This window comes from Oncorhynchus kisutch, linkage group LG28 (genome assembly GCF_002021735.2).
Source record: "Oncorhynchus kisutch isolate 150728-3 linkage group LG28, Okis_V2, whole genome shotgun sequence".
In the NCBI taxonomy this organism is placed as follows: Eukaryota; Metazoa; Chordata; class Actinopteri; order Salmoniformes; family Salmonidae; genus Oncorhynchus; species Oncorhynchus kisutch.
In genome coordinates this window covers 33,694,507-33,707,912 of record NC_034201.2, presented here as the reverse complement: position 1 = coordinate 33,707,912, position 13,406 = coordinate 33,694,507, and positions in this window count along the sequence as shown.

Below are 13,406 nucleotides of genomic sequence, written 5' to 3'. Positions count from 1 at the left end.
TGTCTCTATAAAGTCAGTCCTCCAATGTTTACAATGGTGACGTCTGAAGAGTGACAACCAGCCTCAAGCTCTACTGCTCCAGCACTGAGGTGGGAGCAGAGTGACTGTACCAACGGCAAAGGATCTTAAAAAATAAGTACAGGGGTGTGCAAAACTGGCTTGTACCACAGTTGCAACCTAAATTAGTCTTAATGGCAGGGCCTGTATTCATAAACACTCCTATGAGGCACTTTATCTTGGACCATTTTTGCATTTTAGATCATAATTGATATGATTACATGGGAGCTAGTCTCTTTTTGATAGAAAATGGTTAACATAGAAAAATCTAATGTGTGCATAAATGTATCCTTTACCAGACTAAAACTGTAAAACAACTGTCAATACTGTTTGCTTGCACAGTGTGGCACCCTTTTTGCGCTTCATCACTAGAGGCCTGCAAATATTAAATGTATACTTTGAAGTTCCTTAAATTCATTGTAGGTGTCCAAAATAAAAATATGTTTTTCTGGGAGTCTAGTCAAACCTTCTGTAGTAATTACACTTGCCTGCAATAAATTAATACAACAATAGACTAGTCCCCTAAGTGCTCCAGAACATAGTTTTTATTTCTAACCATTGCTCTTCTAGACAATAAGATTTTTCAGCATGTCAGCAATCATAATTTGTCATTAAGGCTTATTTACATTAAACTTGCCCCAAAGTAAACTGCACTGTCAATCAAAACCTCATTTGATAATGGACACTGAACTGCGTGATTCATCCGCAGTGGGAAAAACCTGGTTGAAAGACGTCTGTATGACGTCTTTTAAAGAACTCTTATTCTGGTCGCAAACATGTTTTACGACCAGAATACTACGTATTTTTCTGACCACCATACGACCAGCTGGTGATAATTCTGACCACTATATTATTTGCTACCGGTATAATGTACTGGTCATAGTTAAGACTTCATCATAACCTGGTAATGACCACCTGACTACAGCTTATTACCTACTGTAAAAAAGTATTGCAGGGGATAAAGTTGGATATTGAAAACATTGTTCATTACATTTATTTGTTTCCATAGTCACCAATTAGTTTCAATCTGCAAAACATTCTTACATTTAAAATAAATCAAACAATTCTATGCACATCTGCATACAGTAATTCTTTCATAATTTACCCACAGACATTACATGCATAGAAAGACTGGGGCAGAGTATATGAAGGCGTATTGCTTTTTATTATTGATGATTATTAAGAGTGGTGTGGTGGGGAAGATCCTCATCAAGGACCTCTGAGCAAAGAAGGTGATCTGGAGCGCAATGGCCCTTTTGAAGAGTGGTGTGATGGGTCAGATCTGCAGTGATGAGAATCAGCGCATTAGAACTTTATCGATTTAGAGATTTTTTAACTAGTTATAGCTTAGAGATGTCTTCAAACAAGAGCAACTTGCTCATATACATACTTTAGGTCCTCCTCCACCACAGCGGTCAGGTGCACATTTTAGGACTTTACCGACAACCCGCAACACATCAACCTCCCAAGTTTTCTGGTTTTTCATGACACTTAATGTAAGCATAAAAAGATAATAAATTACAGATTGGCATAATGTGGGCATGCAGGACACGACAACAGTAACGCACAGTAAAATATATTTAAAATGTTGCATTGTCTATGTCAAATGTCTCAACTGCTCACATTTATTTACCAATTACAATGGAGCACACATGAGTGGTAGCAAAGGCATGTTTGCTCCTCTGTCCCTTCATATTGAAGTGGGACATGAATTCATTGGTCATCAATCTGAAACATTTTAAAATTAGACAGTAGTTGGATCATTACATTGTTTAAATTGTCGCTAAATAAGATAGAGTGTTGCTTAATCTTAATTCATGTTTTAATAGTACAACAACTTTTCTTAAACACACCACTCTATAATCCCTAGGACATTATCCCGGACAGTTCCCCCAATCCAGGACAGCTTGGCAGTCTTAAAAAAAGAAAGGTAAATACAAAAATGTAAGTATATGTAAAGAGACAAATAGATACAATAAAATATTATATTTTTCAGAAGTTGTGTGTCTGTCATATCATTCCTGCAGCAAACATTGCTAGTTAGAAATGGGTGTAATTCGCAAATCTCTTCCTCATCTCTGCAACATGTTTGAGTGAGCGACAGGGAGAATGAGCAAGAGAAAGGGGAGAAGCTTTACGTGACTCACCAAGGAAGGTCTAAAAAAGGGAGTTAGAATAGGATGTTATTGGCTTTACAAACTTATATTATTAGAAGCGGTGCTATTTCAATTGGATCTACCTACACTAAGATCAAGCAATCATGGGGAGCGGAATAGCATGTATTTTGGGGAATACAGTCTCAGTGAGACCTGATGCAGAGAAAATACTAATGATAATCAGCATAGTACAAACCTAGCTCTAACCAAGCTGTTTAGTAGGAATCAATACACATTGTCAAAGAGAAAACAACATTTTTCACACAACTTACTGTCATTGACTATGGATTTAAGAAGGACTGGTTCTGCCCTATCTTTTCCCTGGGATGTGGGAGAATAGGTGGGTAGACAAGCACGCATCAGGTCATTGACATGTTTAAGGAACTGTAAAGACAAACAAATCATGATTCACCTTTAAGTTAACCTAGCTACTCCAGAAGACATGTCTTTAGAAAGTTAGACTTAGCCTAGCAAGTACATTGACTATGTTGCCCTTCAGCAATGGCCAGCAGCATACCACCCTGCATCCCACTGCTGGCTTACTTTTGAAGCTAAGCAGGGTTGGTCCGAGTCAGTCCCTGTATGGGGGACCAGATGCTGATGGAAGTGGTGTTGGAGGGCCAGTAGGAGGCAATCTTTCCTCTGGTCTTAAAAAATATCCCAATTCCCCAGGGCAGTGATTGGGGACATTGCTCTGTGTAGAGTACTGGATAGGATGTTAAACGGGTGTCCTGGCCACTAAAGATCCCATGGCACTTATCGTAAATGTAGGGGTGTTAATCCCAATCTGGCCCTGTTGAAGGATTTTTATCAATAATGACTAAATGATGTATACATTTAACGTAGAATTATAACTAACAGAATTCTATGCTGACTGATGAAGAATATGTTTATATATATCAAATCAAATTTTATTTGTCACATACACATGGTTAGCAGATGTTAATGCGAGTGTAGCGAAATGCTTGTGCTTCTAGTTCTGACAATGCAGTAATAACGAACAAGTAATCTAACTAACAATTCCAAAAAACTACTGTCTTATACACAGTGTAAGGGGATAAAGAATATGTACATAAGGATATATGAAATATATATAGGCAAAGAGAAAGTGTTAACAGATAACTTGTGATCACAGTGAAACTAACAACAGGAAAGATGTCTGGTCCCCAACCAGGGAGGGGAGAAACCGTTGGGCTTGCAGTAGATTGTGTAACATGTGGTAGCATATGATAAGCAATATGTATGTGTTGGAATGGAATTGAAAAGCAACTTTGTCATTGTCTGAGAGGAGGAGGGACATTTATGATGAAATGAGAGGTATATAAACCAATGTACATGAAATGATGGGCAGAGCTCACGAGAATAAACGCTATTGGCTAATCTTGGTAGCTGGTCTCTGTCCATTTCATGCAAATAAGAACCTTACAAATCCTTAGAAACGGACAGAGTGTTTTAATTGAATTGGTTAATGAACACAAGACTAAATTCATCCAACAGGCCCTCATACCACCATGGTCACCTAATCATCCCTAGCTTCCAATTGGTTCCTTCATCTCAACTGTAACTATATTCCCCAGGTTGTTTTTGAGAATGTGTTCTTAGTCAACTTGGTAAAACATTTTTTTATGAATAATAAGCAGACAGATGGAGAGAGAGCGACAACAAAACATAAGCTTTTTACATTTCTTAGTCAGCCGGCTAGATAACTTCTGTCTGCCATCCAAGCTAGAAGATTACTGCAATAAAGAGAATCAATAATTGAAGAAGGTAGTTGAAAGGTGTTAGAATGAGTGTTGACGGGGGATAGGCAAGGATCCCTGATGAATCAAGAAAAACTTCACATTCGTATTGGGAGGTACATGTTTCAAGAATTAGGCTAGATAACAATGTCACACACAGTCAATGTTTCCTATTTGCATTCATCAACCCTCTCTCGCGCGCACTCACTCACTCGACAATGTTGACATGATGACAACCTTTTCTATAAATTATTGTGATCATCTCTCTCCCCCTCTCTCACAAACACATACACACAGCTAGCATGACAATGTTTTCTAAAGTTATTGTGATCATAATTTCTCTCTCACACACGCACGCACACACTCTTACTGTCACATATCAAATGTCAAAACATTAGATAGCTAACTAGCTACAATGGGTACAAATTGAAATTTAACTTACCATGTCCATCGAGGATTAGCCAGAGAGCTAACGTTAGCTAGCTCAAATTAGCCAGCTAGCAAAACTTTCCTTGACGTTCTTCTCCCCAACAAACTGCCAATTTACTTACAAAAGTAAAACAAGAATGCATGAGAACATGGATGACCACTTAGCAGTCAAATATTATCATTATTTTTTGTGCAAATTTCGAGAAACGGTCATTTTCCAGCTGTGTTGTTGTGTAGCCTACCAGGCGCTCTGTCCCAATGGCCTTATGGAATGTAAACGCTTGAGCAAGAAGGCTGCCTGCATGCAGAGATCTATTGCTGCGGCAAGGCATAGTTTCCAATCCAAGTTTAAATTGGATGGAAATGAATGGGATAAAAATATTTTGGGGGTAAATCATGGTGGATTGTATAGGATAATTAAATAAAATACATAGGCCTATTTGTTAAATTCTGAAAACAAATTTAGTCATAATAGAACATCAAAATTGCATTCAGTGGAACAGAAGGAAATGTGCAGCAAAACAGTGCAATTACACAGACAAAAGATTACCATTAGAAGCCAACACATACCCAAACTACCACCCAGTAAGCAAAATTATGTTATGTTGAAAAGATAAGAATTTGTTCTTTCCTGACTTGCATAGTTAAACAAAGGTTAAATACAATATATAAAATAAACGTGCATTTCAGGTGCTGAATGAAAGTTTAGAAAATATATTTTCTGGATGTTGAAAAAAATATCTTATACGGACGTCGAAAAGACTACCTTTACGGACGTTGAAAATACGTATTTTCAGTACGTTGAATTTGGGAGCTGAATGAAAAGGTGAAAATATGTATTTTCCAGGTGACAAAAATACGTATTTTCAAGACAATGAAATGGCATAATTTATAGAAGTTGAAAATACATCTTTTTCGCAAATTAATTCTATGTCCAAATTTCAACTGCACATACATTCAATTAAATAAGCATTATATCACAATAATACATTTTCAAGCCTCTTGATATAAAAAAAAAAAAAGTATTGTTATTATTGTTTCCATCGGTCACATGCACTTATGTTAGCTTTTTCAAAAGCTTTGAAACTGGCAGCAATGATGTTCAAAGTAGTCCAAAAAACTCATATTTCAAACATCCAGCCTGACGAAAGATCAATTTTATGCCTCACCATTAAGTTAGTTATTGCCAATACATATTAACAAAGGCGTGCACATTTGGTTTTGATATTTCATGTTTAATATTCATGTAAGATTTAGTCATTATTACAGAATAAACCAACAGACCCCTTCAACTAGAATAACATTTTTGTTTATCTACCTTAGTTGAATGCACTGACTCTAAGTTGCTCTGGATAAGAGTATCTGCTGAATAAACTAAATGTAAATGTAAAAACAAACACTTGCAAAGTATGCTGGGTATTATTCGAATGCACTTGGACCCCAAGCCAGTACAAATCTGAACAAGTCATAGACGTCTAGGTTGTTTCACAAGTTAGAATATTAAAGTAGAGCATAGTACAGAATGGTACAGAACAGTAAGGTTTTATTCAGTAGAGTAGGGTATGGTACACTATACTTTACTCTAGTGTGCTTTACTATATTATACTATACTTTACTGTACTGTACTCTGCTGTGCTCTACTGTACTGTATTTACTGTGCTGTCCAAACTTGTGAAACATAGTTGTCTAAGATTGGTTCAGATTTTGTCTGAACCAGACCAAATCTGAACCTATTATAGACGTCTATGTTTGGGCCAAATCATGGACGGTCCGGACCAAATTTGAATCAATTATAGACTTCTATGTTTGGGCCAAATCATGGACGGTCCGGACCAAATTTGAATAAATTATAGACTATGTTTGGGCCAAATATAGGCTGGACCGGACGTCTGTGGACATTGAACTCAAGGCCAGTCCAAACCGGACAAAATCTAAACCAAACATCGAAGTCTATGATTGGTCTGGACCAAAAAATTACGTCCTTGGACGTTGAAATCAAGGCTGGTCCAGACTGCACCAAAAACTTTGGTATAAGATGTCATGAAAAATACGCCTTTATCACTACTTATGCCCCCTTGGGTTCTTTCCTGGCAGGGCTTATATTCTGAAGTGACAAGTTTCCAATGAGATAGTTAATAGTCTTGTAAACATTATATTAAATGCATATGTTATCTCACCATGGAAACTCATATCTGATTTTTTTTGTTCATGGGCCTATACAAATATGAAATGTTTTCTCCTTTTTGTCATGGTTTGTGATGTGGAGCCTATAAGGAAAGCATTTATTTCATTTAAAGCATTTATTTTATCCTCATTGTCAAATCATGCACTACAGATTCTTATTCGATTTTTCTTTCACACATTATCAACTTGTGCATAGAAGATACAAATCAAAATGTATTTCTCTTTTCCAAACGGGAACCACTCCATATGCGAAAATAATAGTTCAGATGTGGGGTATATCACAAAAACTTAAACTGAAAAAGAAGCATCCATGAACAAATGACTGTCTTTACCGGCGGCTGCTTACCCGACCATTCATAAGATGACGTTTCCCGCTTGTTCTACGGCTTGAGTTTTTGGTTGGGTATTTATTTGTCTTGATTTCTTGCACCTGCTGCTGTTGAATAGTGGAAATGTTTAAATTTTCGTGGCATGTCTATTGCTGTCTGGAAGTTAAGGGTCTCCTGAGAGAACGCGAGAAAATCTTCGCATCAAAGCATGATGAGGTTGTTGATCATTTCTGCCATGTCCAGCTGATAGAATCGAGCTGATGAAAATCAAGCCATTCCGGTCTCAGTGTTGTGGGTTTTGCTCACGGTAGGCTACTACTCTTCCTCTCGTTGCCGTGGATAAAGAAGAGTGAATGCCAAGGATAAATATCCACGCAGTTTCAAGCTCCTGCCGCGCAGAGAAGCCACTCAGCTTTCGACTGAAGACATATACCGTTGTCTGTCTCATCTTACTAATAAATCTAGTCAAAACCATGCATGGCGCAGCCCGGCAAATATGCATGTCCTGATGAGTAGGCAAAGTCAATGAACTGTTAAGTAGCCTATTATTCAGAAATCTCATTGGAATTGAGATGACTTTACTCTGTAGTAGAATCCTATTGAATATTCTGTGAAGAGCACTCTGCTAAATTATTTCCCACACTGATTTAACATATTCTAAGATAAGAGAGTACCATTCAAAAGTTTGGGCACACCTACTAATTTAAGGTTTTTCTTTATTTTTACTATTTTCTACGTTGTAGAATAATAGTGAAGACATCAGAACTGTGAAATAACACATATGGAATCATGTAGTAACCAAAAAAGTGTTAAACAAATCAAAATATATTTTATATTTGAGATTCTTCAAAGTAGCTACCCTTACCCTTGATGAAAGCTTTGCACACTCTTGGTATTCTCTCAACCAGCTTCATGAGATAGTCACCTGGAATGCATTTAAATTAACAGGTGTGCCTTGTTAAAAGTTTATTTGTGGAATTTCTTTCCTTATTAATGCATTGGAGCCAATCAGTTGTGTTGTGACAAGGTAGGGTGGTATACAGAAGATAGCCCTATTTGAAAAATACCAAGTCCATATTATGGCAAGAACTGCTCAAATAAGCAAAGAGAAATTACAGTCCATCATTACTTTAAGACATGAAGTCAAGTCAAGTGCAGTCGCAAAAACCATCAAGGGCCATGATGAATCTGGCTCTCATGAGCACCACAACAGGAAAGGAAGCCCCAGAGTTACCTCTGCTGCAGAACACAAGTTCATTAGAGTTAACTGCACCTTAGATTTCAGCCCAAATAAATGCTTCACAGAGTCAAGTAACAGACACATAACATATTTTCAGAGGAGACTGCGTGAATCAGGCCTTCATGGTCGAATTGCTGCAAAGAAACCACTACTAAAGGACATCAAGAAGAATAGACTTGCTTGGACCAAGAAACACAAGTAATGGACATTAGACTGGTGGAATTCTGTCCGATGAGTCCAAATTTGAGATTTTTGGTTCCAACCTCCGTGTCTTTGTGAGACGCAGAGTAGGTGAATGGATGATCTCTGCATGTGTGGTTCCCACCGTGAAGCATGGAGGAGGAGGTGTGGAGGTGCTTTGCTGGTGACACTGTCAGTGATTTATTTAGAATTCAAGGCGCACTTAACCAGCATGGCTACTACAGCATTCTGCAGCGATACGCCATCCCATCTGGTTTGCACTTAGTAGGACTATAATTTGTTTTTCAACACACCTCCAGGCTATGTAAGGGCTATTTGACCAAGAAGGAGAGTGATGGAGTGCTGCATCAGATCACCTGGCCTCCACAATCCCCCGACCTCAACCTAATTGAAATGGTTTGGGATGAGTTGGACCGTCGGATTTTAGCAGACAAACATTGGGCAATAGCACGCTTGATGGCCTGGATGAGGATGAGAAAAATAACCACAACTCCCACTATTGGAAGTATCATGCTCACCAAAAAACTTCCCCATGTACCGAATGTGGAAGACAACCACATGACTGAGCCTAAAACATCTGGATTGTAATCATGATATTTTGCGCCCTCAGTCCTGATTTTTGTATTAGGTCAGTTATTTCTTCAGAATTATCAGGAATGTAAGTACAGCATTCAGCACCAATAACAGCACATCTACCCCCTTGTGAAGACAGAAGATAATCAAGGGCCAAACGATTTTGCATCACCACAGTCCGAATGGCAACCATCTCAGCCGTAATTAACTCAAGACTCTCAGTTGTTCTATTTGCTAGGATTTCCAAAGAGTTCGCCATATTAACCTCTCTGCGCACCGAACCCGTTAGCAGGATTAAATCCGACAACATACGGTGATCGTTACATAAATAGTCATATTAAACATTCATGAAAATACAAGTGTCTCACTTGTGTCGAAAGCCTAGAATCTTGCTAATCCAACTGCGTTGTCAGATTTAAAAAAAGGATTTACTGCGAAAGAATACGATGTGATTATCTGAGAACAAAGCCCCATAAATAAAAAATAAAAAATTGTTTACCTTTGACGATCTTCCTCTGTTTGCAATCCCAATGCTCATTGTTACAAAATGAAGGGTTTTGTTTGATAAAATCTATTTTTTATAGCCGGACACGCAACATTTTGTGAACCGTTTGTGTCATGAATTCCGTCTCATTCCATTTTCGACGACACATTCGATGTAAATACACACACTAAACGTGACTTTATCCAGTCATGTTTGGTTTCATTGCAATCAACTGGTTTGTTTGTAACACAACCAAACCTGATGGGTCATTTCGCAGGAAGTATTGACTGAAAGAAACCGATTTGAAGACAACAAGTAATGACATCATTGTGCACCAATGATATGACCTCTGTTTCGTTGATTAACTGTATTTTAACCCAATGACCACTGATAGTCTTGAAATCTAGCTGGGTAGATAGCCAATGAGCTGAGGTAAACGGCAATATGTAATGGTTGTGTTGGAACACCAACCCATGTAGTAAACTCCGGAGTAAAGAGGGTCATTCGCCATTGAAGATTCATACCGGAAGGAGCCACGCATGTTACGCACAGCATTATTTTGGTAAAGCGCATCTTCAGCTGTTTATATATCAATCATTATGGCGACTAAGTCAGGGAAAGCTAGATATACAGATGTACACACAATTTTAGAAGAAACTGATCGGGAAAGCGAGAGAGATTGTTGGAGGACGATTCATTTAGCGATTCCCAAATGGAGGAATATTTTTTGAACGGAGAGGACATCGTTTTGGACTGGTAAGTTCTTCTCATGCTAATGCCGTTGTTTGAAATTAATCATATAAAATATTATTTGTGATTTTTTAAAAACATTTTAGAAGCAATATATAAAAATGAAATGTGTAAAGTACACGTTGGCTATACATTGTGGGTGGGGGTATGTTTGTATGTACTGTATGTGTATGACCCATAGCCTGTTTGTGTGTGTATATATACATATTGTGGTTTAGAGGGAGCATGGCCGAGATGCGTGTCTGCCGCTCCACTTCACCCCCACATGAAAGCCAAAATGAAATGGAGACAGTAGATCTAGCTGGTCTGTCATAATATAATAGAGACAGTAGATCTAGCTGAAAATGTCATAATATAAAATAGACAGTAGATCTAGCTGGTCTGTCATAATATAAATGAGACAGTAGATCTAGCAGGTCTATAATAATATGTTCAACCTTATGTTCCCTGTACTCTCTCTCTCTCTCTCTCTCTCTCTCTATATATATATATATATATATATATCTGTTGATACAGGGCTCATATGTGAATCTATTCTAACTGAACATTTTCTTTCACAGTGACACTGACTCTGAAAGGGAGCCCCCAGTGCCAAGGTGTCCATCCCCCACTGAAGCTGGTTCATCCAGCCGGACACCTGTTGTCTCAGCGCTACTGGGGTATGGATCGCAAAAAAATGTCCCCATTCCAACTGCAATAAAGGACTACAACAAGAGCATGGGAGGTGTGGACCTTTTTTCATTTTTTTTTTCATTTCACCTTTATTTAACCAGGTGGGCTAGTTGAGAACAAGCATAGCAGTGTGAACAGACAACACAGAGTTACACATGGAGTAAACAATTAACAAGTCAATAACACAGTAGAAAAAAAGGGGAGTCTATATACATTGTGTGCAAAAGGCATGAGGAGGTAGGCGAATAATTACAATTTTGCAGATTAACACTGGAGTGATAAATGATCAGATGGTCATGTACAGGTAGAGATATTGGTGTGCAAAAGAGCAGAAAAGTAAATAAATAAAAACAGTATGGGGATGAGGTAGGTAAAAATGGGTGGGCTATTTACCGATAGACTATGTACAGCTGCAGCGATCGGTTAGCTGCTCAGATAGCAGATGTTTGAAGTTGGTGAGGGAGATAAAAGTCTCCAACTTCAGCGATTTTTGCAATTCGTTCCAGTCACAGGCAGCAGAGAACTGGAACGAAAGGCGGCCAAATGAGGTGTTGGCTTTAGGGATGATCAGTGAGATGCACCTGCTGGAGCGCGTGCTACGGATGGGTGTTGCCATCGTGACCAGTGAACTGAGATAAGGCGGAGCTTTACCTAGCATGGACTTGTAGATGACCTGGAGGCAGTGGGTCTGGCGACGAACATGTAGCGAGGGCCAGCTGACTAGAGCATACAAGTCGCAGTGGTGGGTGGTATAAGGTGCTTTAGTGACAAAACGGATGGCACTGTGATAAACTGCATCCAGTTTGCTGAGTAGAGTGTTGGAAGCAATTTTGTAGATGACATCGCCGAAGTCGAGGATCGGTAGGATAGTCAGTTTTACTAGGGTAAGTTTGGCGACGTGAGTGAAGGAGGCTTTGTTGCGGAATAGAAAGCCGACTCTTGATTTGATTTTCGATTGGAGATGTTTGATATGAGTCTGGAAGGAGAATTTACAGTCTAACCAGACACCTAGATACTTATAGATGTCCACATATTCAAGGTCGGAACCATCCAGGGTGGTGATGCTGGTCAGGTGTGCGGGTGCAGGCAGCGAACGGTTGAAAAGCATGCATTTGATTTTACTAGCGTTTAAGAGCAGTTGGAGGCCACGGAAGGAGTGCTGTATGGCATTGAAGCTCGTTTGGAGGTTAGATAGCACAGTGTCCAAGGACGGGCCGGAAGTATATAGAATGGTGTCGTCTGCGTAGAGGTGGATCAGGGAATCGCCCGCAGCAAGAGCAACGTCATTGATATACACAGAGAAAAGAGTCGGCCCGAGGATTGAACCCTGTGGCACCCCCATAGAGACTGCCAGAGGACCGGACAGCGTGCCCTCCGATTTGACACACTGAACTCTGTCTGCAAAGTAATTGGTGAACCAGGCAAGGCAGTCATCCGAAAAACCGAGGCTACTGAGTCTGCCGATAAGAATATGGTGATTGACAGAGTCGAAAGCCTTGGCAAGGTCGATGAAGACAGCTGCACAGTACTGTCTTTTATCGATGGCGGTTATGATATCGTTTAGTACCTTGAGCGTGGCTGAGGTGCACCCGTGACCGGCTCGGAAACCAGATTGCACAGCGGAGAAGGTACGGTGGGATTCGAGATGGTCAGTGACCTGTTTGTTGACTTGGTTTTCGAAGACCTTAGATAGACAGGGCAGGATGGATATAGGTCTGTAACAGTTTGGGTCCAGGGTGTCTCCCCCTTTGAAGAGGGGGATGACTGCGGCAGCTTTCCAATCCTTGGGGATCTCAGACGATATGAAAGAGAGGTTGAACAGGCTGGTAATAGGGGTTGCGACAATGGCGGCGGATAGTTTCAGAAATAGAGGGTCCAGATTGTCAAGCCCAGCTGATTTGTACGGGTCCAGGTTTTGCAGCTCTTTCAGAACATCTGCTATCTGGATTTGGGTAAAGGAGAACCTGGAGAGGCTTGGGCGAGTAGCTGCGGGGGGAGGCGGAGCTGTTGACCGAGGTTGGAGTAGCCAGGCGGAAGGCATGGCCAGCTGTTGAGAAATGCTTGTTGAAGTTTTCGATAATCATGTATTTATCGGTGGTGACCGTGTTACCTAGCCTCAGTGCAGTGGGCAGCTGGGAGGAGGTGCTCTTGTTCTCCATGGACTTCACAGTGTCCCAGAACTTTTTGGAGTTGGAGCTACAGGATGCAAACTTCTGCCTGAAGAAGCTGGCATTAGCTTTCCTGACTGACTGCGTGTATTGGTTCCTGACTTCCCTGAACAGTTGCATATCGCGGGGACTATTCGATGCTATTGCAGTCCGCCACAGGATATTTTTGTGCTGGCCGAGGGCAGTCAGGTCTGGAGTGAACCAAGGGCTATATCTGTTCTTAGTTCTGCATTTTTTGAACGGAGCATACTTATCTAAAATGGTGAGGAAGTTACTTTTAAAGAATGACCAGGCATCCTCAACTGACGGGATGAGGTCAATGTCCTTCCAGGATACCCGGGCCAGGTCGATTAGAAAGGCCTGCTCACAGAAGTGTTTTAGGGAGCGTTTGACAGTGATGAGGGGTGGTCGTTTGACTGCGGCT